At 47.0% G+C, this 23,024-nt stretch overlaps 2 long non-coding RNA genes across 4 annotated transcripts in view; both read left to right on the top strand.

Annotated features, from left to right (window-relative positions):
• The first annotated feature begins 1,003 nt into the window (after positions 1 to 1,003).
• On the top strand, positions 1,004 to 9,054 carry LOC148641413 (uncharacterized). Of its 2 annotated transcripts, none has more exons than XR_015929836.1 (3): positions 1,004 to 2,403; positions 3,421 to 3,543; positions 8,353 to 9,054. It is a non-coding gene; the product is annotated as an uncharacterized LOC148641413 (long non-coding RNA). The 2 variants fall into 2 exon arrangements; XR_015929835.1 differs by lacking the exon at positions 8,353 to 9,054 and adding an exon at positions 6,130 to 7,718.
• A 468-nt stretch (positions 9,055 to 9,522) lies between these two features.
• The window catches only part of LOC148641412 (uncharacterized), a 47,026-nt gene continuing 33,524 nt past the window's right edge, over positions 9,523 to 23,024 (top strand). Inside the window, exons 1-2 of one of the 2 annotated variants that reach the window (XR_015929753.1) lie at positions 9,523 to 16,297; positions 16,605 to 22,983. This is a non-coding gene — a long non-coding RNA (uncharacterized LOC148641412). Of the gene's footprint in view, positions 22,984 to 23,024 lie in introns of both variants that reach the window. The other variant, XR_015929754.1, reaches the window with a different exon arrangement.

Here is a 23,024-nt window from a genome sequence, read left to right as displayed (position 1 = left end):
GTTCTCTACAGACCTCTGATTGTTTGGTAACACGCCTGGCGTGGATCGAAGATTATGTGTGGTGTTATTAAACCGTGTGAGCACCTGCGCAGGTTTTTTCTGCTTTAGATCTGTGAAGAAAAAACCCATCTCAAAAATCTGTGATTCTCCTCTCTATGAAACAAAAGCTATCAGTCATTTGTGTTCACAGTGAATGCTCCTTTTAAAACCAGGAAGCCACACGGCATGAATTATACGGCTTGAATTGTGGTTGCTGCATTGTGAGTTTGTTCCTTTTGAATTAAGTTGAGAGGAGCGGGGAATGTAAATTAAAGACGGTGATGGTAATGAGGTGCTAAAATCCAACAGGGTATTGCGTTTGCCTGTGACTAATTCACACTTTCTGTTGGGGAGTCAAAGGTGTGATTAGGAAACGTGGAGCCCGTGTTTTGACTGATTAACAGGAAGTGTACTAGTCTAAGCTTTAGGTTTCACTCTCTTCCCATGACTACTGAGTTATGGGGTGCTGTCGCCATTATATTTCCAGGTCGAAATAACACGCAGTGTTTCTCTGTGATCTTCTCATAGGCTTTTCAGAATCTCAGTCATTAAATTTCAAATTGGAGAAATTCATTTGGAGTGTCATCTCCCGTAGCTTCTCCACATGCGAGGACTTGTTTCCTACACAAAGACATGTCCAATTAGAGCTGCCAGCCCTGAAACACACAACCCGAATTGTTGTAGGTGAAGAAGTCAGCTGGTTATAATTCTTCTCTTTATTTTTAGATTGAATATTTGTCCAATGTCCTTGAACTAGTTTGTTTTGAGCAGTATGAAGGGAATTTACCTCTCAAACCACATGCGAGCCGGCTCTACACATACTGTAACTCTGCAGGTGCTGCAGATGTGGTTTCCCTGATGCTGTTTTCCTTTAGCAGGACAGTCTCAGGGTGGGTCGTTGTGACAGACTGCTTGTTATTTTTTTCTTTCTGAATGTTAAATACTCCAATACTTCCCCCTATCCTTCTGGTATGTTTGAGAGAGTGTATGTGATACGAATGAGGCGTGAATGATACTTGCCCTTTTTGTTGTTTCCCTAAAAGCACTGCAGTGTTTTCCCCATTTGGAGTATTGTATTGTATTGTATTGTATTGTATTGTGTTGATCAAGATGGCCACCCGTCACCTTTCCTGTTTGTAGTATCACACAAATGATCTCGAAAGGGAAAGGTGACTGGTGAGCTATCTATAAATAACCGATGTAAGGTTAGGTGTTTTGTTTAAGCGAATATATCACGGTTGCATGACTGACTGTTAAAATTTGGAAGGTTGAATACTTTATTTTGATCAAGCTGCCCATCTCTGTTAAGAAAACGTGAGTCCCTTTAAGAGGATGGTCCTGAGAAGAGGAGGGGCTATAAAAGGGACTGGGAGAGCTCAGTATGGAGAGGGTGCCTTGGAGGAAAGGTGTGGAGAGAACTCCTGTGAACCTTTCTTTTTGTTATCCCTATTTTTTTGGCAGTAAATCCAGTTTTGTTTGCATTTGAAGACTGCTGTGTGGGAGTTTCTTTTCTTTTGGGCCAAGCTGGTCACTGGGCTGGTGACAGTTGTGTTGGACTCTTGCTTGTGGATGAGAAGCTATGACCCCTGACGCACCATACAATGACTTACTTTTAGCCCACGGCGAGTTCGAAAAGTCTCCGAGAGCTCGATCCGTATTTCTGATAGGAAAGCAAACACCTCTACTCCTGAAGCCTGGAGGTGTTCCAGGGGATGGAGGAAATTGTGTTTCATGGCCTTTGGGACTCGGGTGGGGCATGTTGAGATTAAAACAGACGGAGGAGCACATCGGAGTGCCTTTGCTCTGTGTTTCACCAGTTCAGGATAGCAGCAGAGAACAGACTTTCCACCTTCACGGCCTCCCCTGTAACGGACTGTTCTTTCCGGACCCTATGCGGATGACACCATCCGAAGAAGTGGGAAACACTAGGAAAAAGTCATGCAGGAATACAGGGAATACGAAAACGGGGGGGCGTGTCCAAAGTGCGCTGGTGCACGGGGGAGGTGTGGCCGAGGCAAACAATCCAAAAGTAATCCAGAGAGGGAATCCAAAAACGCAAGAAAGTCCATAACCAGGTGATCCATCCAAAAAGGAATTAAAACAGGAACCGGGTCGGAACCGGCAGACAGGGAATGGGCACCACCAGGCGCTTCCAGGTCCCGAACTCGCACGGTGCGGAAACCAGATGCAGAGCCAGGATGAACGTCAGCGCCTGGCTTTTAAGGTGGGCTGGGAACAGGGGTCAGGAGCACAGAATTAAGTCTGAAGTGAAAGGGCTGGAGCACCCTTAAGGAGGAGGGACTATAATCGTGACTCCCCTTTTTTCAACTTCCCTTGACCGAGAGGAGCTCGAAGTCTTGAATGGTGAGTGCGCGTCCCTTCTGCTTCTGTCAGTACAGTCTGTGCAAAAGCAGGAAACTTGAAACACCAGCCACGGATCAATCATCCACGCAAGCTGTATTTGTTTCCCTGTGACATGTACAGGGCCCAGCGGCTTTATTAATAGGGGGCCGATGTTGTTGCTTTAAATTTAAAGCACTTTTGCGAAAGCGAGGTGTAGGAGTAAGGAGGGGACTCTGGCCTTTAAATTCTGAAAGTTCTTTTCCTGTTATTCTTATCTTTCAGTTTGAGCGTGCCGTGTCCCCTGTCACCCTAGCACTCTGTGAGGGAATTGCTGTCTCAACTAATATGTATAATTCAGAAAAAAATATTGCTTCCTGTGACGAGTGGTTGACAGTAATGAAAGTCCGGCGAGGGACAGTTTCCTTCAGAGTGAAGTTTTTCTTTCTGTCTACTTTATCATCTTCCCTCGGCTGACAGGGGCACATTAATCCTGCCTCCTGCACCCCTGCAATCTAGATATCTGCTTGAAGGATTTGCGGCTTGGCAGTTTAAAAACCTGCAGCAAAATTTCTGCCTCTGAAAACTCCCGCGTCAGGGGTTTGGGAATTAGACACGGCGCCGCGTCTCGTCCCCCGGAGCGCAAGCTGACCCTCGCCTGCTCGGGGACGCAGTGCTCCCACACCCTGCCTGCGGGGGGCGCACAAGGGCACCCAGTGGATCATTCCTGTTGCTTAAGTTCCTCCATCGGGCGCTCTGAGGAATGCCATTGACAATATACAGGCGGGGTTGCTTCAAACACGGTTTGTTAAATCCCTCTGCCCTTCTGTGTTTTGGTCAAACACAAAACCGGCACCCGGTGTGCGCTGGGGGAAACGAGGGGCCTGGTTTTCATTTGTACAGCTTTGTACAGTCATTTGTACAGCTGATAAAATAAATGGAGTTTGACCCTACGTAATTTGAATTAATTGAGTATGCAGATCAGGAGGTTTTGAAATGGGGTCCTTGACATTTAATTATGTGGAGTCTTTCCCTTCACAGTAGGGCGCTTCGCCTCAGTGAGTGGCGCGCCTGGGGTTCTGCGGACAGGGTCTGCGGACGCCACCTGATGTTTGTACGTTTCTGTCGCAAAGTACCACAGCTACCCATCCAGACCTGATGAAGGTACGAAGCTGTAGTTTAGCCTTGATGTTTTTCCACAGCTGTAAAATACTGTATGCATGGTTTCTTAATATTCAGTATGGAAATACTGTAGGCCTTGTTTTCTTACACAAGAGCAGGTCTTTTCACACTGGTCATTAACGAAATCCAAACCAAAGCTTTAGAAAGCGGGCCTATCTAATACTGCTCTGCCGGAACGATTTGAATGTATCTAAAGAAATCTTGTTTTTCTCAATCTTATTGGTATGAAATTACTTCAGATGTTTTCAAGTGACCTTACTTCATCTTGGTGCTTATCGCTGTAATTCCTCTGGTCATCCATGTCTTAAGTTGTAAGTTTTTATAGCCTTAAACAATATCTTGATTGGTATACCTATCTAGGTTATTGTCATTTCGCATATACTTTTTGCCCAGCGTTTATCTCCCAGGACTGTTTGTATTGGAAGCTTGTCTATAATCATGGATTCCATCTCCTTGCAATTTGCATGAGAAGTTGGGTCACCCCAACATACAAGCGCCCTGAGCTGTGCAGCTTGGTGATACATCTCTAGGCAGGGTGAGCCAGACGACACTCCTTCTTACAATAGCTACTGTAAATAATAATTTATAATAATAATAATTGCTTACACTTATATAGCACTTTTCTGGACACTCCACTCAAAGCGCTTTACAGGTAATGGGGATCCCCTCCACCACCACCAATGTGCAGCCCCACCTGGATGATGCGACGGCAGCCATAGTGTGCCTGAACCCTCACCACACACCAGTTATCAGTGGGGAGGAGAGCAGAGTAATGAAGCCAATTCATAGATGGGGATTATTAGTAGTCCATGATTGGTAAGGGCCAATGGGAAATTTGGCCAGGATGACGGGGTAACACCCCTACTTTTTTCAAGAAACGCCCTGGGATTTTTGATGACCAAAGAGAGTCAGGACCTCGGTTTTACGTCTCATCCAAAGGACGGCGCCTGTTTACAGTACAGTGTCCCCGTCACTATACTGGGGCATCAGGACCCACATGGACCACAGGGTGAGCGCCCCCTGCTGGTTCCAAATGAATCGTCTTCAGTCTAATTCGTGTTTCTTTCCTTCAATTCCAAATAAACCTTGAGATTAACCCATTAAAACGTTCTGTAGAAATTGTTATACTGGAACGGATCAAGAACAGCATACAGGAAACAGCAACCTTGGCAGCACATTCATTTTAATGGCCTCTACTCTAGGTCCTTTTGAAAGAAGGAGCAGATTCCAACTAGCAATATCACCCTTTATTCTGGGAGTTAAGGGACAGTCATTTGAATTAAGCAATTGTGAGAGGCCTTTTGCTACAGTAAGTGCACTCACAAATATTTAACGGGTTAATTGCCAGTGTGGCTTATTCTTCCCTTTCAGTTTATCTGTTGGATTATAATTATGACGGCGGTATGAATTCTGTCTTCTCTGTTTTAGTTTACACCAGCTCTGCAGTTTTAACGGTATATCATACTATTATGTTTGAGATTGTTACTGCTTCCCCACAGCCTCTAAAAGATATAAATGATGTGTCAGCATAAACACCTAAGTCTTTCTTATTAATAGCATATTCAGTGTTTCCAGTTTTCTATTTCTAGTTTGTTTCTTGCTCTCTGCAAGTTACTCTCTGCACTCTTCTGTGTTAAGTGTCAGCTGCCAGGTGTTTGCCCAGTCTTGGAGTTTGAATTTTCTTTACAGCTCCCATTGGTGTTTACTCGTGCCCCTGATTTGGTATCGTCCTCATACCAGACTGGCTTACTCACTACATCAGGATCCCTTTATTTAAAGCGGGATGCCACAGTTGCACATGAAAATGATTTGGAAACGACTTGGAGCCAATTTCGTTTTCGCTTTCTTTTCAGACATTAACTTTTTAAGTTGCTGATGCATAAGTGTGCCGCGTTTTCCCCAAGTCAGTGGTGTGTAATGATCTCCAGCTGCACAGACTGCTGTTTAATAACCTCCCGAGCACGTGAGAAAAGGCAATATTCTCACAGAAAGGGGAGCGGGTTTCATATCCTGGAAATTTATTGAGTGGCGCTCTGCTTGGGTACATGGAGCACTTCACAATTTATACCGACTGCTTCTTGTTTCTCCTGACGCAAATTCTTTCTCTTTTTTTTTTTCGGGTGTTCCTTTCAGCTCCAATTTGTCAGTGATGTAACCTTGAGAACGGGAGTGAGGCTCAGGCTCCGGCACTTATCCTTTCTTGTCTTTTATTTTTTGCGGGTTTCCTTCAAGTCCTTCGCCTGCGTTTCCTAGGACTTGTGCAAATGAGGCAGTCCCTGGTGCGCCCAAGGGAGCCGGCCTTCTACTGCAGTTGGGCTGATAGATGTATTATTCTATCCGCGTGGGACCAGCTGCTGTTATTTAGACATCAAAAAAGAGCCTGTTACTTGAAAGTGGCAAAAACAGGGGGGAGGGGGGCTGAGCATTTCGAATACGCGAAGAGTTTGGAAGGCACATCAGTGAGGGCCTGTGGGCTGTAAGGGATTCGTGTGTGAGAATTCTGTGCTGTGCTCACACAGAATACAGTGCTGATTCTGATCTCTCACTCCTTTTTTGCATGAACGGCAGAAATCCAGAGTAATTGTTCCTGTGCATGCGGGGATGGATTAAAGGAGGGACCCGAGCCAGATGCACTTGCAGGTGCCACACGGAGCCAGAGGAAGGCGGCTCTTTCCTCGGTTAATGTGTGATTCATGTCTGTCCTTTAGGTCAAGTAAAGACGATTACTGGGGCCGGATGTTCAAAACATTATGAGAGCTCTTAAAAGCGCTATATAAATTAAGGGACATTTTTTTTCTGCTACATAGGCATTTATATCCTCATTGCTTTCTGCAGGTATTTAAGCACCATCATGTTTTGGAGGCCCAAAATCTCCTTTACCTGGTTTTCAAATGCAGTTTAGCGGTTAAAGAGGTGAGGAGGACAGGTTTAAGGCCCTTTGAGGGATCAAACGTTTATTTCCCTTCTTTCACTAGTTTGGTTTTACTGTGTGAATAATTTACTAACATCATTTTACGAACGCTCCTTCCAGAATAATGGAAAATGACTAACTGCAGCTTAAGTGTGAGCTGGCTCAGCGCCTGGAACGTGAAGGGCAGAGCTGGCTTCGGGCAGCCAGACCAGAACTGAGAGTGCCTGATATCTGCTTAAGCCATGATTAACAAAATCTAGAAGGTCATAATGTCTGCTTAAACAATAATTAAAGCGACCCAAGAATATTCTTACAGTTTCTCACGTACCAAGGCTAGCAGCCTTGGCTTAACACTATATATGGCATGGAGTTGTACTGGAACTGTTCTGGGTGGGTTTTCTGTTTGTGATTTTGTATAAAAAGTGTCCTTTTGTATCAAGGAGTTGAGTCAGTACTTCATCGGCTTTTGCTCCCGTATGTACACGTAATAAAGGTCATTCCTGCTTCATACACACCCGGATTGTGTCTGCTTTGTTGGACACAACACCCTCCATCCCCTGAGCAGAAACGTTACATTTTTATTGTCCTGTTTACTATCACGCCACAGTTTTGGACTTGCTTCCCATCCAGAAGTTTCTTTTCTTCGCGTCAGGACTCATCATTTGGCCGACAACTTTTTCTTTTTAAATGGCTTTTTAAAAAAAACTAATTCCAGCACCTTTACAGTATTTTCCCAGCTTGCCTTGTGTACGGTCTCGAAACGGAAATTCAGGAGGGCTGCTGCTCACCTTCGAGGGGCTGGAAGGGTTGAGCTCCTGTCTGCAGCAGCGAGCCGTCCGCTCCCTGCAGGCTTGTTCGCTCTGCGCGATCTTCGGACCCCGGCCCTCTCCGGGGTCCCGGTGCCAGGCTTCACGCCCTGGGAGAGACCCCCTTAGCCGTGCTGGTCAGACCTTGCCAGTCTGTCAGCACTTCCAGATCCTGCCTTCAAACCCTCTTTCCAGCTCCAGCCTCTTCTTCTCTTTCACCTGCTGTTCTCGTTCGCATCTCTTTTGTCTGACTGTTTGGTCGCACAGCGCCTTGAGACGATGGTGTCACGACAGGAGCTCTATAAAATAAATGCAGGTGGCTCTAAGAGTACTCATCAATAACATCTCTCTTAACGAGCTCGCGGACAACGCATTTCATTGCCGACACTGCTGTATGCTGTACTGTTCAGTGCATTGTTAAATAAACCTTGATTGATTGATGGATTGATTAATTAATTGATTAATTGATAACCATATCACAGCCATATCACCCTGCAACTCACAGCTGGCAGCCCACTGAAGCTCAGCAGGTGTGAGCCTGGTCAGTACCTGGATGGGAGACCTCCTGGGAAAAACTAAGGTTGCTGCTGGAAGAGGTGTTAGTGGGGCCAGCAGGGGGTGCTCAACCTGCGGTCTGTGTGGGTCCTAATGCCCCAGTATAGTGACGGGGACACTATACTGTAAACATGCGCCGTCCTTCGGATGAGACGTAAAACCGAGGTCCTGACTCTCTATGGTCATTAAAAATCCCAGGGCATTTCTCGAAAAAGTGTAGGGGTTTTACCCCGGCGTCCTGGCCAAATTTCCCATTGGCCCTTACCAATCATGGCCTCCTAATAATCCCCCTCTATGAACTGGCTTCATTACTCTGCTCTCCTCCCCACTGAGAGCTGGTGTGTGGGGAGAGGACTGGCGCATCATCCAGGTGGGGCTGCACATTGGTGGTGGTGGATGGGAGCCCCATTACCTGTAAAGCGCTTTGGGTGGGGTGTCCAGAAAAGCGCTATATAAATGTAAGCAATTATTATTATTATTATTATTATTATTATTATTATTATTACAACTCTTCCTGAGGTGGTGATGGGGGCTGAGTTGCAGCTACTGTCTGCAGTCGAGGGCCGTGCCTCCTTTCGGATCGCTGCTGGGCGAGGTGACGAGAGCACGAGCCTCCTGACTTCATACCCTGAGGCCAACAGATCTGGATCGGCCACATTCCAACACTTTGAGGCAAGAAAGATAAACAAATTAAACTTTGGGGCCAGGACAAATATGGCATATGGCCTGTGATAAATTGGTTATAGCAATCCTCTGACAGGCATAATGGAGTAAATTACGGAGAGTGAATGACAGAGTGAGCAAATTTACATTTATATAGTGATAATGAGGCTGCATTGTGAGGCTCGCTTAATAAGGCAGCTAAATCGTATTATAATATTAATGAGTGACTATGAAGACGGTGTGTGGGTATAGAATGGCTTGATCTTGAAACTAATACTCTGCACTCTTTTATTTTTTTGCATCCGTAGTTGTTTTAACCACTGCCTTGGATCGTACTTCGTCTTTTGTTCCACTGTTAAAATGAGAAATAAGACGTAGAAACTGGAAACGAAACGTTCTAAATGAAAGCCTAAAACTGCCTGACCACTGAATTAATTCTGCCCTTAACACAAGTCCTTACCACCAAACTCCGGACGTTGACAGAAGCGAGCCTCAGAGCTCACGTCACGAGCCCTGAATGAACAGCCATGGCAGTCATATCACCCTGCAACTCACAGCTGGCAGCCCACTGGAGCCCAGCAGGGTGAGCCTGGTCAGTACCTGGATGGGAGACTCCTGGGAAAAACTAAAGCTGCTGCTGGAAGAGGTGTTAGTGGGGCCAGCAGGAGGCGCTCACCCTGCGGTCCATGTGGGTCCTAATTCCCCAGTATAGTGACGGGGACACTATACTGTAAACAGGCGCCGTCCTTCGGATGAGACGTTAAACCGAGGTCCTGACTCTCTGTGGTCATTAAAAATCCCAGGGCGTTTCTCAAAAAGAGTAGGGGTGTAACCTCACCGTCCTGGCCAAATTTCCCCTTGGCCCTTACCAATCATGGCCTCCTAATAATCCCCATCTATGAATTGGCTTCATCACTCTGCTCTCCTCCCCACTGAGAGCTGGTGTGTGGGGAGCGGACTGGCGCACTATGGCTGCCGTCACATCATCCAGGTGGGGCTGCACACTGCTGGTGGTGGAGGGGATCCCCATTACCTGTAAAGCACTTTGAGTGGAATGTCCAGAATAGCACTACATAAGTGTAAGCAATTCTTATTAACAGCACAAAGTGTCATGACACGGGCACGATGCCAGCTGTCTCGCTGTGTATTTAACCCTGAGGAACATAGTGGGCTGGGACCTGGAATCCTACTGTTCCAGGGCCCTGGCGCATCGTGCCCGTGTCATGACACTTTGCGCTGTTAATAATAATTGCTTACACTTATGTAGCGCTATTCTGGACACTCCACTCATCATTGTGTTGTGCTCTTGGTTTGAGGCACAAAAGCAAAGGCCCAGTCAAAGAGACTGTGCAGCAGCAGCCAAATCTCTGCAAGTCCCTGTGTCCGCTGGGTGAGCTTTACTCGCTGTGAGAGACCAGAACCTCCGTCTGTCGTCCCCTCTGAAGGAGGTCTCATCCAGCAGCTCTGCAGGTCTATCAGTAGGCTGCTGTTTGTGTCCTAGCCCCCAGCTTTGCTGTAATAACATTGGAAACACAGAGGGTGGTCAAATGGGATGAAAGGGAAAGTAAGGGCATGTTCAAGTTCCAGTTTATTGTCATTATACTCGTACACAGGTATATGGTATAACGAAAGGCTATTTAGCTAGCTCTCAGACGATAAACAGTACGAAAAAACAATACAATTGTATAATAAAAGAAACAGAGACGGAGACAACAGGCAGTGTGCAAAACGACATCAGATGTGCAAAAACATGCATCAACAGAATGAAACGAAAGGATAGAAATTATGGGGAGTGAGCTTTTGACATGTAAGGTAGAGGTAGATTTCAATGTGTGTTTGAGTTTTTGGTAAGAAAGAAGGCACTGTGAGGTTCAGATACTAGGTGAGAGGTGAGGTGAGAGAGGCTGGAAGTTTAATAGTTTGAGAGTGTGGGGGTAAAAACTGTCTCTGAGTCTGGTAGTCCAGGCCCGAATGCTCCCGAATGTGCAGGTGGAAGAGGAAGCAGACGCTTTTCCCCGTGCCAGGGAGCTGCTGGGAGCACCCTGGAAGTTCCGGGGCAGAGCGACGACGGAGGTGTCAATACGATCCAGAAAGCGCCTGCCGGTGAGGAGAATACACAGCCCTGGCTCTCTTTTGTTCCCGCGCTGTCGATCCCAGCCCCTGTGCGTTTTCAGCCCTGGCAGACCACTGCTCCCGAGGTGAGGCCTGCAAACGCCGATAGTCTTCGCTAGCGGGGGATCAATTGTAGCAGTTTAAGGGGGGGTCTCTCGGGGGAGGACGGCACTCGATACAAACGGCACATCTCGTATGCGTCCCGTTTCACAGGGGGAAGTAAGAAAAAGAGAGAGGTTTCATTGAGTCCCAGGTCCCCATAGAAACAAATGGTTAGGCAGCCCCTGCTTGGGCCAATCCATATGAAAAATCCGTCTTGCTCCCGGGTGGAATCCTACTGCCGCTTTCAAAGGGAACTTTAAGGCCTCTAGGATGAACTGGGGCTGAGGAACAACATCCCTAAGAAAAGGAAGAAAACAGACCTCTTTTCCTTCTTTTAATGGCCTGAAGTTCTGACACCTCAGACGTAGAGTATTCAGATTTAAATGTGCTCTCCGTTACCACCCAAGGGAGCAGAGTCGGCTCGCATTTAGCAGACTGCTGTAAAAGGAGGAGAATGCCGCCCTCCAGCAGGCCGAACCCCTCCGGGAAATGTATAGAAATTGATAGAGAGGGAACAAAGGCGGCACTCAGTATGGTCGAGAGCGTAGCGTGGAAATTCTATTCAAAATATCTCAATTGTGGAAAACCGCGCGCAGCCCTTCATTTCAGCTGGAGAACTGGGAAACGGCATCTTCCCCGGTTAAGAGAAACTCTCAGAACGCAAGTTCTTTTTTTTTTTTGTCTCCTTGATTTAAAACAGTCCTCAGAAGTCGCGGGGAGCGTCATTCAGGAGCAGAGTTACAAAGGCTCCTCTTCGTTGTTGGCCAGACACTTTTTGAACTCTGTTCTGTGGGATCCCCTCCAGAAAAGATGAGCTGGTGATATACTGTAGGTACTACTACTAATAATAAAAATGCTCAAACTGATTGCTGGACAAACGCCCCCTCTGATCTGTAACTTTTCTTAGAATATTGGTTTGGTTTCCTAAATAACCAGTATTAAAAAGTCCAGTTTACAAGTTGTTCCCATGTGTGAAACTCATTCGCTTTAGATCTAGAAAAACTCTGTTTTTGAGGGAAATATCCTCTAGCAGTGTTTCACCCAGCTTTTTACTGCAATGCCTTTGGAGAAATTGTTTTTGGGGTGACTTAAGTGAGAAATAGTTTTGGGGTGACTTAAGTGAGAAATAGTTTTGGGGGAGTTATGTGAGAAATGTTTTTTGGGGGGTTAAGTGTATTGCTCGTGTCATTAGCACTGTTCTATTTCCAGTGCGAAGCCGGTGCAGGGAGCAGAGGTATTTCGTCTCTGATTCTCTGTATCAGACTCTTCAAGGTTAGTCTTCGTCATCGAATATACAGGTCCCATGGCGTGCAGACGCCGCTGGCAGCCCGGGGTCCCGACGGCACGCTGTTTCTTCATCGCCGAAGAAGACCACACCAGACTTTCATCTCCTCCGCGTGTCCTGTATCACACCGCGCGCCCACGTCCCCCCTTCCAGTCTGTCAACATTATAATAATATCCAAGGACTGCCTGGGTTCCCTGATTACATCTGTGCAAACAAGATTATGTGGTTTTACACAGGAATTTAATATAATCCGAATACTAATAGCCGTCCACTGTCGGTTAAGACGATATGGACAAGCTGACATGAAATGAGAATGTTCCGCCAGCACCGTGTCAGGCTGGGGGCCCGGCAGCGTCCCCAGGTAAGAAATTTTATTAGCCACCCCACCACATGCTGAGCTCTCTTTACTCAGTCTGTTAAAAAAAGAGCAATGTCTCCTGCGCCGATTTACAGAAGGATGAGAATGTGCCTTGACCTTTTTTTCTAGAGTCTCGGATCTGAATTGAAAATCCTTGTGTCCGAGAGTGCCTGGCTCTCCCCTCATTTCCCATCAGACTGGGGTTCCTGTCCTTTAAATCGCGGGGCGCTGTAAGAGCGTGCGAGAGCTTTGATTTTTGTGGGGGGTATCCTTTTGCAATTCGGATGCAGCTGCCTGTACGCTTTGTTAATCATCCTGCCTTTAATTTGTCCCAAACCTCCTTTTGCCAGCTTCGTAATCTGTTCAGAATGCCGTATTTTGCCTTGGTTGTGATTTATTGTAGGAAGGGGGTTGCTTTTCCGAGCGCCTAAACCACAGAATGACACTTGATCACTCAGCATTTATCCCTGTCACTCTCAGAGCAGGGGCAGGGAGAGAGAAATGGACTAGTGAAACTAGGCCAGCGCAAGTACACGCACTGACTGGTTCCCTCTGCCACGTAGCCAACGTTTTCCTTTTCAGTCCTTGTAGCACCGAAACAGACCCTCAATCGTATTCTTGTATTCCCGTTTTTCACTGAGGGGTCCAGAGTTCCAGAAACCTCTAGGGGTCCTCAGAAGCTCTCAAGGGGTCCTCCTAGGGAGCACAGAGGCTTTGATGGAGACGATTCCACTGTCAAACTGAAAATGATTCATTGATTTGACTGGTGCTTTTATTCAAACTAGCATGCTGTCAGGATACAGTTCTTTCCAGGCCCTATGCAGACTTCACAACCCGGGGTAGCGAGGAAATACTGGGGAGAAAAGCATGCAGGATTTGGGAATAAAAACAGGGGGGCGTGTCCAAGGAGTGCTGGTGGTCGGGGAAGGTGTAGCGAGGCAAACAATCCAGAAACGAGTCCAAAGAGTAGTCCAAAACTAGGCAAATGTCCATGGCCAGGTGATCCATCCAAGATAGGAGATTAAAAACCAGAACCGGGTCGGGACCGGCAGGGGGTACAGGAACAGTAACTTAAAAGCATAACGGAGCCAGACGCATCCAGGTCCTGGGCTCCCATGATACGGGAACCAATGCAGAGCCCGGATTAGTGTCAGCATCTGGCTTTTAAGGGGGAACTGAAAAGGGGCTGGAACCAGGAACAGGTGCGGGGAATGAGGCAAAACAAGGAAGAGCTGGAGCGCCCTTAAGAGGAGGGGTTTGCGATCGTGACACATTCATTTGGACCCATTTTACCCATTTTGCTGGAGCGACACACCTCTACTTAAGGCTACAGCACCAGTGACCACACCTGGGATTTCCGGGTACGAGATCAGGCTGAGCCTGAGCCGGCACCCCAGTGGTCATCATCTCTTCGTAGACACAGCGACTGGCCCATACAGTAGCCTGTTGCGGTTGTATTGTCCGTGAGCGGTCATTCGTCTTGGTTTGAACAGGGGGATCCTTGCCAGCCTTCAACAGAGGGCCCCATTCCCTCATGGGGAAGTTCATCACCTCCATTTAGATCGGTCCTTCACACGCCCAGCCCTGCCTCGCTCACGAGCTGAGGATTTCCTGTCCTGTCCTTCTTCTTCTTCCCCTGAGCTCCGTCCGCTGCCTCCAGCGCGTCTACAAGAAAGCTTTTTATCTTTTTCATTTTTCTCTTCAGCTGTCTGCTTTTCCAATGAAAGCAGGGTAGTGCACCTCACATCAGGGCGCCCAGGAAGGTGTTATTAGGTGCTCTGAAATTTCCTTTATTTCATTTGCAGAGTGAATTGTGCATTATTTATACCCTCCGTACCACGCTCTTAATAATTGGGCACAAATGAACTGTCATGGCCCACTGTCTCCATTCAGCCTGTTCCCTATCCCTTGTAGGGAACATGGCGCCCTGGGCCAACCTGTAGTTTGGTAGTGATGCCAGGGACTGGGGTTGGGGTGGTGCTCTCTTTCAAGGATCTGAGGTATGCGAACCCACCACATCACGAGGGTGTGGGTATTCACTTCACACCTTTTCCACGTTTGCGGTTTTCATTGGATACCCTGTCCCAAACCACCCCATCGGGGGAACACATTATTTTACCCAGGAGGCAGAGGGATTTTTCACCCCCCACTGCCCAGCAGCAAACCTGGTCCTGCCTCTCTCACCCTGTGTGTTCAGGCTGGAGCAGAAGCTGTCACAGGAGCTTGTCCTCCTCCTCCTCACTGCCAGCTGCAAGAAGAGCCGTGCGTCTGTGCTGCTCTGGAGGTCCATCTGAACTCACTTCTATCAGAGTAGCGTTTCTGTTAAACCTTTCCTTTCACAACCAGCTCTGATCTCCATTTTCTATGGGGAAGTGGGAGGAGACATATTGAGATAATGGCTGTGAATGGTACTCAATTCTATTAATATTATTATAAACGGAAAATCTCTTTTATTATAACAACACACAACAAAATATGCATTTGCTAGTAATGTAATAGTCATGTAAATGCAGAAGTGCAAATTCTGTTTGTAATAATAATGATGCTCTCGCCATTTTAACAACACTGTTGAATGATGCTTCAGGAGCCCAGTGTCCACTCAATAAAAAGAGCTCTTCAAGGTAAGTCTTCAGTAATGCAGGCCAGCCCAAGCAGGGGGCTTTAAAGAAACAGTAGCAACCATATTTATTATCCTTATTGATTTTACAGTTTGCATATGGTGTCTGAAGTTCCAGTGTGTACAGGAAACACATCTGCCTGAAGTAGACCCGTAACTTTGAGAATTACCCTGGAGGTTCTCCTAAGCCGGTCCGGTTCTGTCGAGTTTAATGCCCTCGAGGCGGTTCTGGGGCACGAGGGAGAGCCTGAGCAGCGCCAGTCCCAATGCCAGTCCCGGTGCCAAGCAGCGGCCCAACAGGAAGCACGCCTCGCCATCGCTGTTTATTAGAAACGGGAGACGTCCACTCCCATCCGCCGGGGGGACCTGCCCCTTAAGACGAGATGTGATTAATCTCAGCTCAGCTGCAGGCTGGCCCATTTTTCAGGTGTACCGCGTTAAAAACTCAAGGCTCGTGTCCTCGAGGGGTCTATAGGCATCTCCCCTCGGTATTTATTGATATTCTGTTTCCCCAAATACAGCCCAATTTGTCTCCACTGTCACATCCGGCTCTGGCCTCTTGGCAGCTTGGCTCTGAATCGCGCCATGATTGATAGGCTATCTCGCCACCTGTGTCATCAATAGATTTTTCATCCCGGGGAAAAGATATTTTGAAGAACTGTAATTGCCTTCCCCTGCTGCTAATTGCTCCATTCGCTAGGTGGACTAATAAGTGAAATGAATCCCCCTTTTTTAAAATAAATTGCTCTTTAACCGGTACGTGGAGCAAGAGCCAGGAACTCTGCTGCCTCTTATCTGCCTTCATTATGTTAATCCACTTGTTTTGTCTGAGATGAGGTGTAAAACTCGTTTGTTAGCACTTAGCCCTGAAGTGAGCATTCTGCTTCTGAATCGTAATTGTCTGTGGTATTTTTATATTGTGTTTCAGCATCGTGGCCAGCAGACAGTAAACTCCTTAACCCTTTGATCTTGGGGGCTTCAGTGTAGAGTGGCTGGATGACATCACAAGATAATTCAACCGAGTGGCCCTCACTCACCTTCTGTCTGGGGGTCTCAGTGTGCAGCACATTCATTATGTGCCCAGGCAATTAATTATCCTCTTCAGCCGTCTGCTCGACCTTTATTACAAGTGCAATATGTCTTTCTCCCCAGATGCACTGTAACAGAAAGGGGAATGTTCAGAAGGACAGGCGGGGAGCTGCGTCAGCATGCGCAGGCTGCAAAGGAACAAGTAAGAGGTTTATTCCGTGCTAAAAAGAGAAGAAAGAAAAACAACGTTTCAGCCGTGGAGCCTTCTTCGGGTGTGAGAAAGGGCAGTAACCAAAGGTAATGTAGCGGGAGAACAAAGGCTGGGAGAGAGGAGGAGCGAGAGGCGGGAGCAGGGGACAGAAAGGCCAATCAGGAGGTGTGAGGTCAGGAGAGGTGAAGAGAGGTGTGAAATGAAACCTCCAATGAATAGAGAGAATTTAGAAGAAAAGTAGTCTGTCGTTAAGAGAAGGGGGAAGGTGTGAAAGAGAGCAACACACAGGGGTCGTTACACAGGGATAGGGTGTCAGTATAACAGGGGTGCAAAACCAGTGAAGTATTTACACGAATCCGGGTGATCTCACCAGACTGTACGCCTGTTTTGCAGTGGATCAGCTGCACTGGTCAGCGGCTTTCCTCGTCCCCGCCCTGACCACTACTACTCCCATCCTGCCCCTCGCCGCGTACCCCAGCCAGGCGCTCTTCAGCCGCAGCGCCGGGCGAATGCACTACAGTCCGAAAGGACCGGCGCGCCCTTGAGAGGGAGGGATTACGATCGGGACAGAAACTATGACCAAGAGTGGTCACATGGCCTGCTTTTCCAGGATCAGTTTGATGGTGGATAAATAAATCCAAAAGACCAAACAAACACTCGAAACCTAAACCACAGTAAACAAATATTGGACAGACTATACTGGAGTGCGTTCCAGAACCCAAAACTCCACAACCAGGTTTCCCTGCTCAGTTGCTCACTGTGACATTCCCTAATACAAGTGGACGCAAATCTTTATCTGGGAAGGGGAAGACTGTTTTCATGGAATAAATATTCTCGAACGTAAGCTCCCACTCTTTACTGATGCTAAACAGAGCCTTTGATTGTTAGATGAAATGCACCCAGTGCGAGTAAGAGAGACCGATTTCAAAGGAGATTTTCAACTGATACGAAAAATACAGCTGCTTTCTCCAAATTTAAGACGAGCGCCCAGCACCTGAGCTGGGTTTGGCTCACCAAAGAGGAATAAAAGTGTTGAAGTTTGTCGCCCACACTCCTGTCTTCCTGTTTCTCCTCCTCCTTAAGTCTTCTTCTCTTGGGTGATCAATCGTTTAAGTACAGTGCTGGTCACATGAGCTTGGCTGGTGTGGTCCAAGAAAATAACGCTGTTGAATATTTGGTGACTCCACTGAGTGTTTCGTACGAAGGCACAGTCAACATCCTATCCCACTCAATCTAACAATTTGTAAACACCTCATCCATGAGGGACAAATTCATATAACCTGCGTGTTCATCTTCAGCACTTGGCAGTATAAAATAATTTCTGTTATACTTCAGTGGCAGAGAAAAACGTACATGTTTTACCTGTGCTTCTGTTTTGTGTTGCTCTGAGCCCACAGTTAGGGGAATATAAATTCTCAGTGCTGGCAGTAATATGGATTGTTAATAAACGTCAGACGTGATGCTGCAATAAGACTGTGGTGGAGTGCAAATGTGCTCAGATGTTAAAACACTGAAATGTTTTTATACCTGCTGTTGTTGATATTATTTATCCTAATGATGGTGAAATAAATCCCTTATCTGTCAACTCTTGGTATGACAAAACACAGCCCCCCTGCAGGCCTAATCATGTGAAGCTAAATTGGAATCTACAGCTCGAGCTATTTGGCATGCTATCAGATTGAACTGTTTCAGATGCAGAGAGGAAGATGGAATAAAGCTCTTTGAATCCCAATGCTTTCAAAAAGGGCCGTGAGCTGTGTGAGGCTCTCCCCTCCAGATGGAAACGCAGTTTGGGTGATGTGTGATGTGGATCTGGAAGTAGGTTGCATTTTCACAGGACGCAGCTGCACAGAGCCCGGGAAAGGTTCAATTCGATTCAATTTATTTTATATAGCACCTTTCACAACAAGGTTGCCCCAGGGTGCTTAACAAAGCTGTGTGACAGTACACGACAGAGAAAAAGCCAGAAGACAACAGAGGAGAGGAACCAAAAACTCCTCTGTAAGGGATAAAGAAACCTCTGGGGGTCCAAGGTCAACTGGCTGCCCAAGCCCTCTGGGCATGCTTACATTATACAATTCTAAAAAAGTACTAAATGTGGAGTATTAAGTCTTCCATCGTATCCTTCTGTGTGCCAGTACTCCATGCAGTTCGCTGTAGACCAGCAAATCCTCCTAAACGAATGCTGTATTCGCGGAGTCCCTCTTGGATCCATGGCAGTGATGCAGCATCCAACTCAGATGGTGCCCAGCTTGGCACGTCATGCATGTTTTTTGTTGAAACTGGATAAGTTAAAGGGTTTTTTCATGCGGAGGTTCCCAGTTAAGACTATGCCACTCGCTGTGTCTCCCCAAGCAAGTTTCTCAAGCTTTTTGTGCTCCGTCCTTCAGCCGAGACTCTGTAAAGCACTTTAATGTTGCTTTTGGAAAAGGCTTGCCATCCTTGTGCTGAATTATTGATTATGGGTCAAAGAAAGAAACCAGGTGCTCCTGCTCCCCAAGAAACTTGTACAAGTGAGGCGAATCACTGTGCTGTATTGATGTCCTTAGTTTTTTCTGTGCAGTTGATTTAGCAAAGGCACCAGCGCAGTTCTCCTTTCTGAATCCCAGTTCATGCGTTGCCCTGAATTCTCAATCCCAGCTCCAGTTTCTCTCCTATCTCGATCCCAGATCCAGTGTCTCTCTCCTCTCTTGATCCCAGCTCCATCATCTCTCCTATCTCGATCCCAGCTCCAGCATCTCTCTCCTCTCTTGATCCCAACTCCAGCGTCTCTCTCCCATCTCAATCCCAGCTCAAGCGTCTCTCTCCTCTTTCGATCCCTGCTCCTGCGTCTCTCTCTCCTTCTCGATCCCAGCTTAAGATCCCGATCTTAAGTAGTTCAGGTGGGGACCTGCGTCAGCATGCATACACTGCAAAGGAACAAGTAATAGGTTTATTCCATGCTGAAATAACTCGCACCAACCTCACACCTGAAGAAGGCTCCACGGCCGAAACATTGTTTTCTGTCTTCTCTTTTCAGCAGGGAATAAACCTATTACTTGTTCACTTGCCCTTTAATGTTCGGACAGAACTGGGGCTTTGTCTTCCAGTCCAGTAGGGGTCTGGGGGATGTGTTTGAGTCAGGTTAGGTTTTCTGCAAGTTCCTGTTGGCTTGGGGATGGGGTGGGAGTTGACGTCACGTGTCTGCTTCCACTGTGCTCAAGCTGTCTGTGTTCATGGAGGAGGCACTGTCTTACATGGGGAATAAAGCCTGTCCCCTGGTCTCCTGAGTTGTTGCTGTACTCTAAGGTCAACCCTCATATTCCATTCCCCTTCTGTTCCACTATCTGAGAATGACTGGTCTGAGCACGACTCAGCTCCCACGGCTGGGTGGCTTGACATTTGTACATGATCTAGTGACAGGCAGCTCGGAGATGGAGGAGAGATTTCTGATGAGACAGGCCCACCGGGAGTCCCAGAAAGACAGGAGATAGACAGCCATGTACAGAACCTGGATTAACCTCCCTCGGAGATGAAGGCATTTTGTTTTTCTTTTTTTATATATACATCCACTTCGTATTGAAGGAGGGGGGGGGGCTCTGGATGTTGCTCAGGGGGTCTGAAAAGAAATCCTCTCAAAGGCATCCTGTGCGAGTCCCCAGCCTCCGTCAGCGAACACAGGCACCCAGCTTGGAATCAGGATTATGGCACACGTCTGAAGATCAATGAAAAAAGACAACATAAGGCGTTGAATTCCCATCCTGAACCTATTTGATTTCCGTTAAAATACATCCCATCTGGGTGCTCCATTTGATAGTTTTAGGCTCCTCTTTTGCTTACTGTGGTTCTCCAACCAGCATATATTCCACTGTGATTCCTGCCTTGTTTACCGATTTGTTCCTTTGTCTTCCCACAACCCTAAATGACTCAGGCTTTTATGTCTTCAGAGCGAGGGCCTGCAGACCCCCGTTTAATGGCGCGTCCATGTCAGGCTGATATCACAACGTTACAGTGCCACTGTCATGATGAAGCTGATGTCACAATAGCTCTCTGTCGCTTAATTCACTCTTGAGTTAAGGAGAGCGTCTCTCCCTGAAAAAATCCCAGGAGCTGCCCGAAATCTGAGCATTCCCAGGACACCAACGACCCCACCTGGACCCAGTGATGCTCAGCCAGTGGTGATCCCCCCCTAGAATCCTGAATCTGGCGTGTCTCAAGCAACTTCCCACGTTTCTCAAGATTGAGGAAGGACCTTTTGATGTTTTTAAAGCTTTTTTGTTTGTTTGTCAATGTTGTTGCAAAGAGTGTGCATATCCAGCCTGACTAAATTCTGTGCAGATCGCAACGGCTGTTCTATAAACTCCAGAGATGGTCAGACAGGCTTTTAATATTTTAAACACTACAAGATTTCCCAGATGCTGTTAACAAGCCAGACTGTCCCACAAGCTCCCTATCCTCTCAGTGCTCTCTCATTCTTCACTGAACATTTTACCACCCTTTCTGAACAAGGAGCGAGCCGACATAAAAGAGTTCTGTTTGTTTTAAGATGTGTTCTTGACTTTTATGATGTCACAATAGCTCTCTGTCGCTTAATTCACTCTTGAGTTAAGGAGAGCGTCTCTCCCTGTGTTTAACTGCTTGACACCCTAGAAACTAACAGCACCCTTGGGAGACACTGTGGTCATTTTGGTCTCCCAGTCAGGTTTGCTGCTTGTGTGCTTTTTCCCGTCTCTCTTAATTAAATCGGTCGTTTCAGTGGCTTCCCTCAACACATCACACCGCTGTGTGAGTAACGAGTTGCTTTTTGCTTTTTAAAACACAAACACAGCTGATGAAGGGGGTGGCAAGGAAGGGTGACTTTATCATGTTGTGTGTTTTCAGTTCTTCTGCTCGCTGTTCTCCACCTGCTGTTTTGGCCCTGTCCAGCAGGGGGAGTGTCAGTGTACTGCCCCACTTAATCAGGCAAGCCTGAAATTAAAGTGTTGAGGATACCTGAAGAACAGGGATAACAACATATGGGACCAACAGCCAATTATGCAATGTAAAAATCGAATACTTCTGGGATGCCTATTAGAAAACTCAGGGTCTAAGTGCCCCGATCTATAGGAATCTCATTTCTTGATGAGTATTTAATGCTGCTGTTTACGCTGGGGATGTAAGAGCTGGTTAATCAGCCTGCGTACCCTTTAACGTGCCCGCTACATCCATATTTGAATTATTCAGAGATTCCTTAAAGCGTTTCTTGTGTTTCTGTGAATAATTGAAGATGCAGAGAAACAGGTAAGAAAAAGAAGGCAGTGATAAGGCCTCAAATAGAGCATTAAAGAGGTCTGGCAGGCAAAGCTCTGCTGGCCGATCAGTAAATATTAGATGCAATTCTTGCATTCATTTGTAACTGGGCTTATTGACAGAAGCTCTGACTCCCGAGAGCTGTTGAGAGAAAGGTTTCTTTTCCTTGTTAAATTGTTCTGCACGGCTCACAGTAATAATAAGAGACCGCCATTCTCGAATTGACCAAAGAGAACTGACTTTTGAAAGAGCCCCCATCTGCGACTGTGAAATTGTCATCTTCCAGTAGCGCTCCAGCCCCTATCATATGAACGGCCCACATGAGGTTGCTGTTCTGCATGCTGCAAGACGCCAAGCTGATGAGTTTGTGCCTGCTCCAAATTGTGCTTGGTGTGGTATAGGTGGCTGGGTTTGCTTTGCATTACCATTGTGGGGAATCTGTTCAGCTCAACATGATAGAGCTTAAATAAGAGGACCCCCTAAACTGGGAACTGAGTAATATACCACAATTAACTTTGTGTGAGCTGTTGTTAGAATTTCTTTTTTGCTTAGACAAGCTGAGGCTGTTGGTGCCACCTGTCTACCTTCATTTGTGGGGGTGACAGATCCAGGAGCGCTGTTTGAAACTTAAATGCAGTAATATTTCCAAAGCAGATCTGACATTCTCGGTTGTTGTGGACACCGTCGCTGCGTTGGTTGGGAACCCACAGCCGATCCAAAGTGACGTTCTTTTGACAAAGGGCGGGGAGTGCTCACGTTAACTGTTCCAGAACAGACCAGTGTGTCTGCCGAAGTAAACCCCGCACAATCCGAAGGGACAAGGCCTCAGGTGTAACAATGGCTCTGTCGGACTCTCGGTGATCTCCTGACTTGTGTGCACGCAGAGACTGGCTGCCGGATCTGGATTAGTGTGTTCCTGAGTGGAGCATGGCAGTACTGCAGTGCCTGTTCAGTGCAGGGCAGCTCCACACTTCCCACAGGCACTTTCTTATCTAGAGGCTCCCGGCGGTGCGGCCCTAATTACATAACTACTTAGTTAACTGGCTCCTTAATTTAATGAATATGTTAAAAAAAACAAGAGGAGAGGAAACAGTGTTTGACAATTTTAATTATTTCTGCTCTAGTGAAGTGACTCAGCGTTGCACTGCCTATTTGTTTTTTGGCTTTCTCTTTATGACAGGGCTCCTTGCTGGATCCTGCGCTGAGAGACTCCCCGTCCGCCTCTCGCAAGAGGGCTCAGGAGGCCCCGTCTTTGCTTGTGACCTTTCTCTGGCAGCAGCTAAGTCTCCCTGCTTTGGAAGTGAATGCTACAAGAGATCCCACTCCTGCAGAGGGATGGGAAGTTCATCCCCTATCCCCTCTGGAAAACCGGGCTGGGTTTGGGCTGTAGGTGTTTCAGAGCTCTGCGGCTTGCACCCCACTCTTCCTGCTCTGGCTGGTATTGTGTGGGAGGTCCCCCCTTTTTCCACCAGTGAGAGCAGAGGACGGCAACCCTGCCATACAGGTGAGAAACAAGTAATAGGTTTATTCCATGCTGAAAGAAGA

This window comes from Lepisosteus platostomus, chromosome 24, assembly GCF_059453375.1.
Source record: "Lepisosteus platostomus isolate fLepPlt1 chromosome 24, fLepPlt1.hap1, whole genome shotgun sequence".
Classification (NCBI taxonomy): domain Eukaryota; kingdom Metazoa; phylum Chordata; class Actinopteri; order Semionotiformes; family Lepisosteidae; genus Lepisosteus; species Lepisosteus platostomus.
The sequence above is the reverse complement of the archived record's forward strand: the minus strand, read 5'-3'. Positions and strand labels throughout refer to the sequence as shown.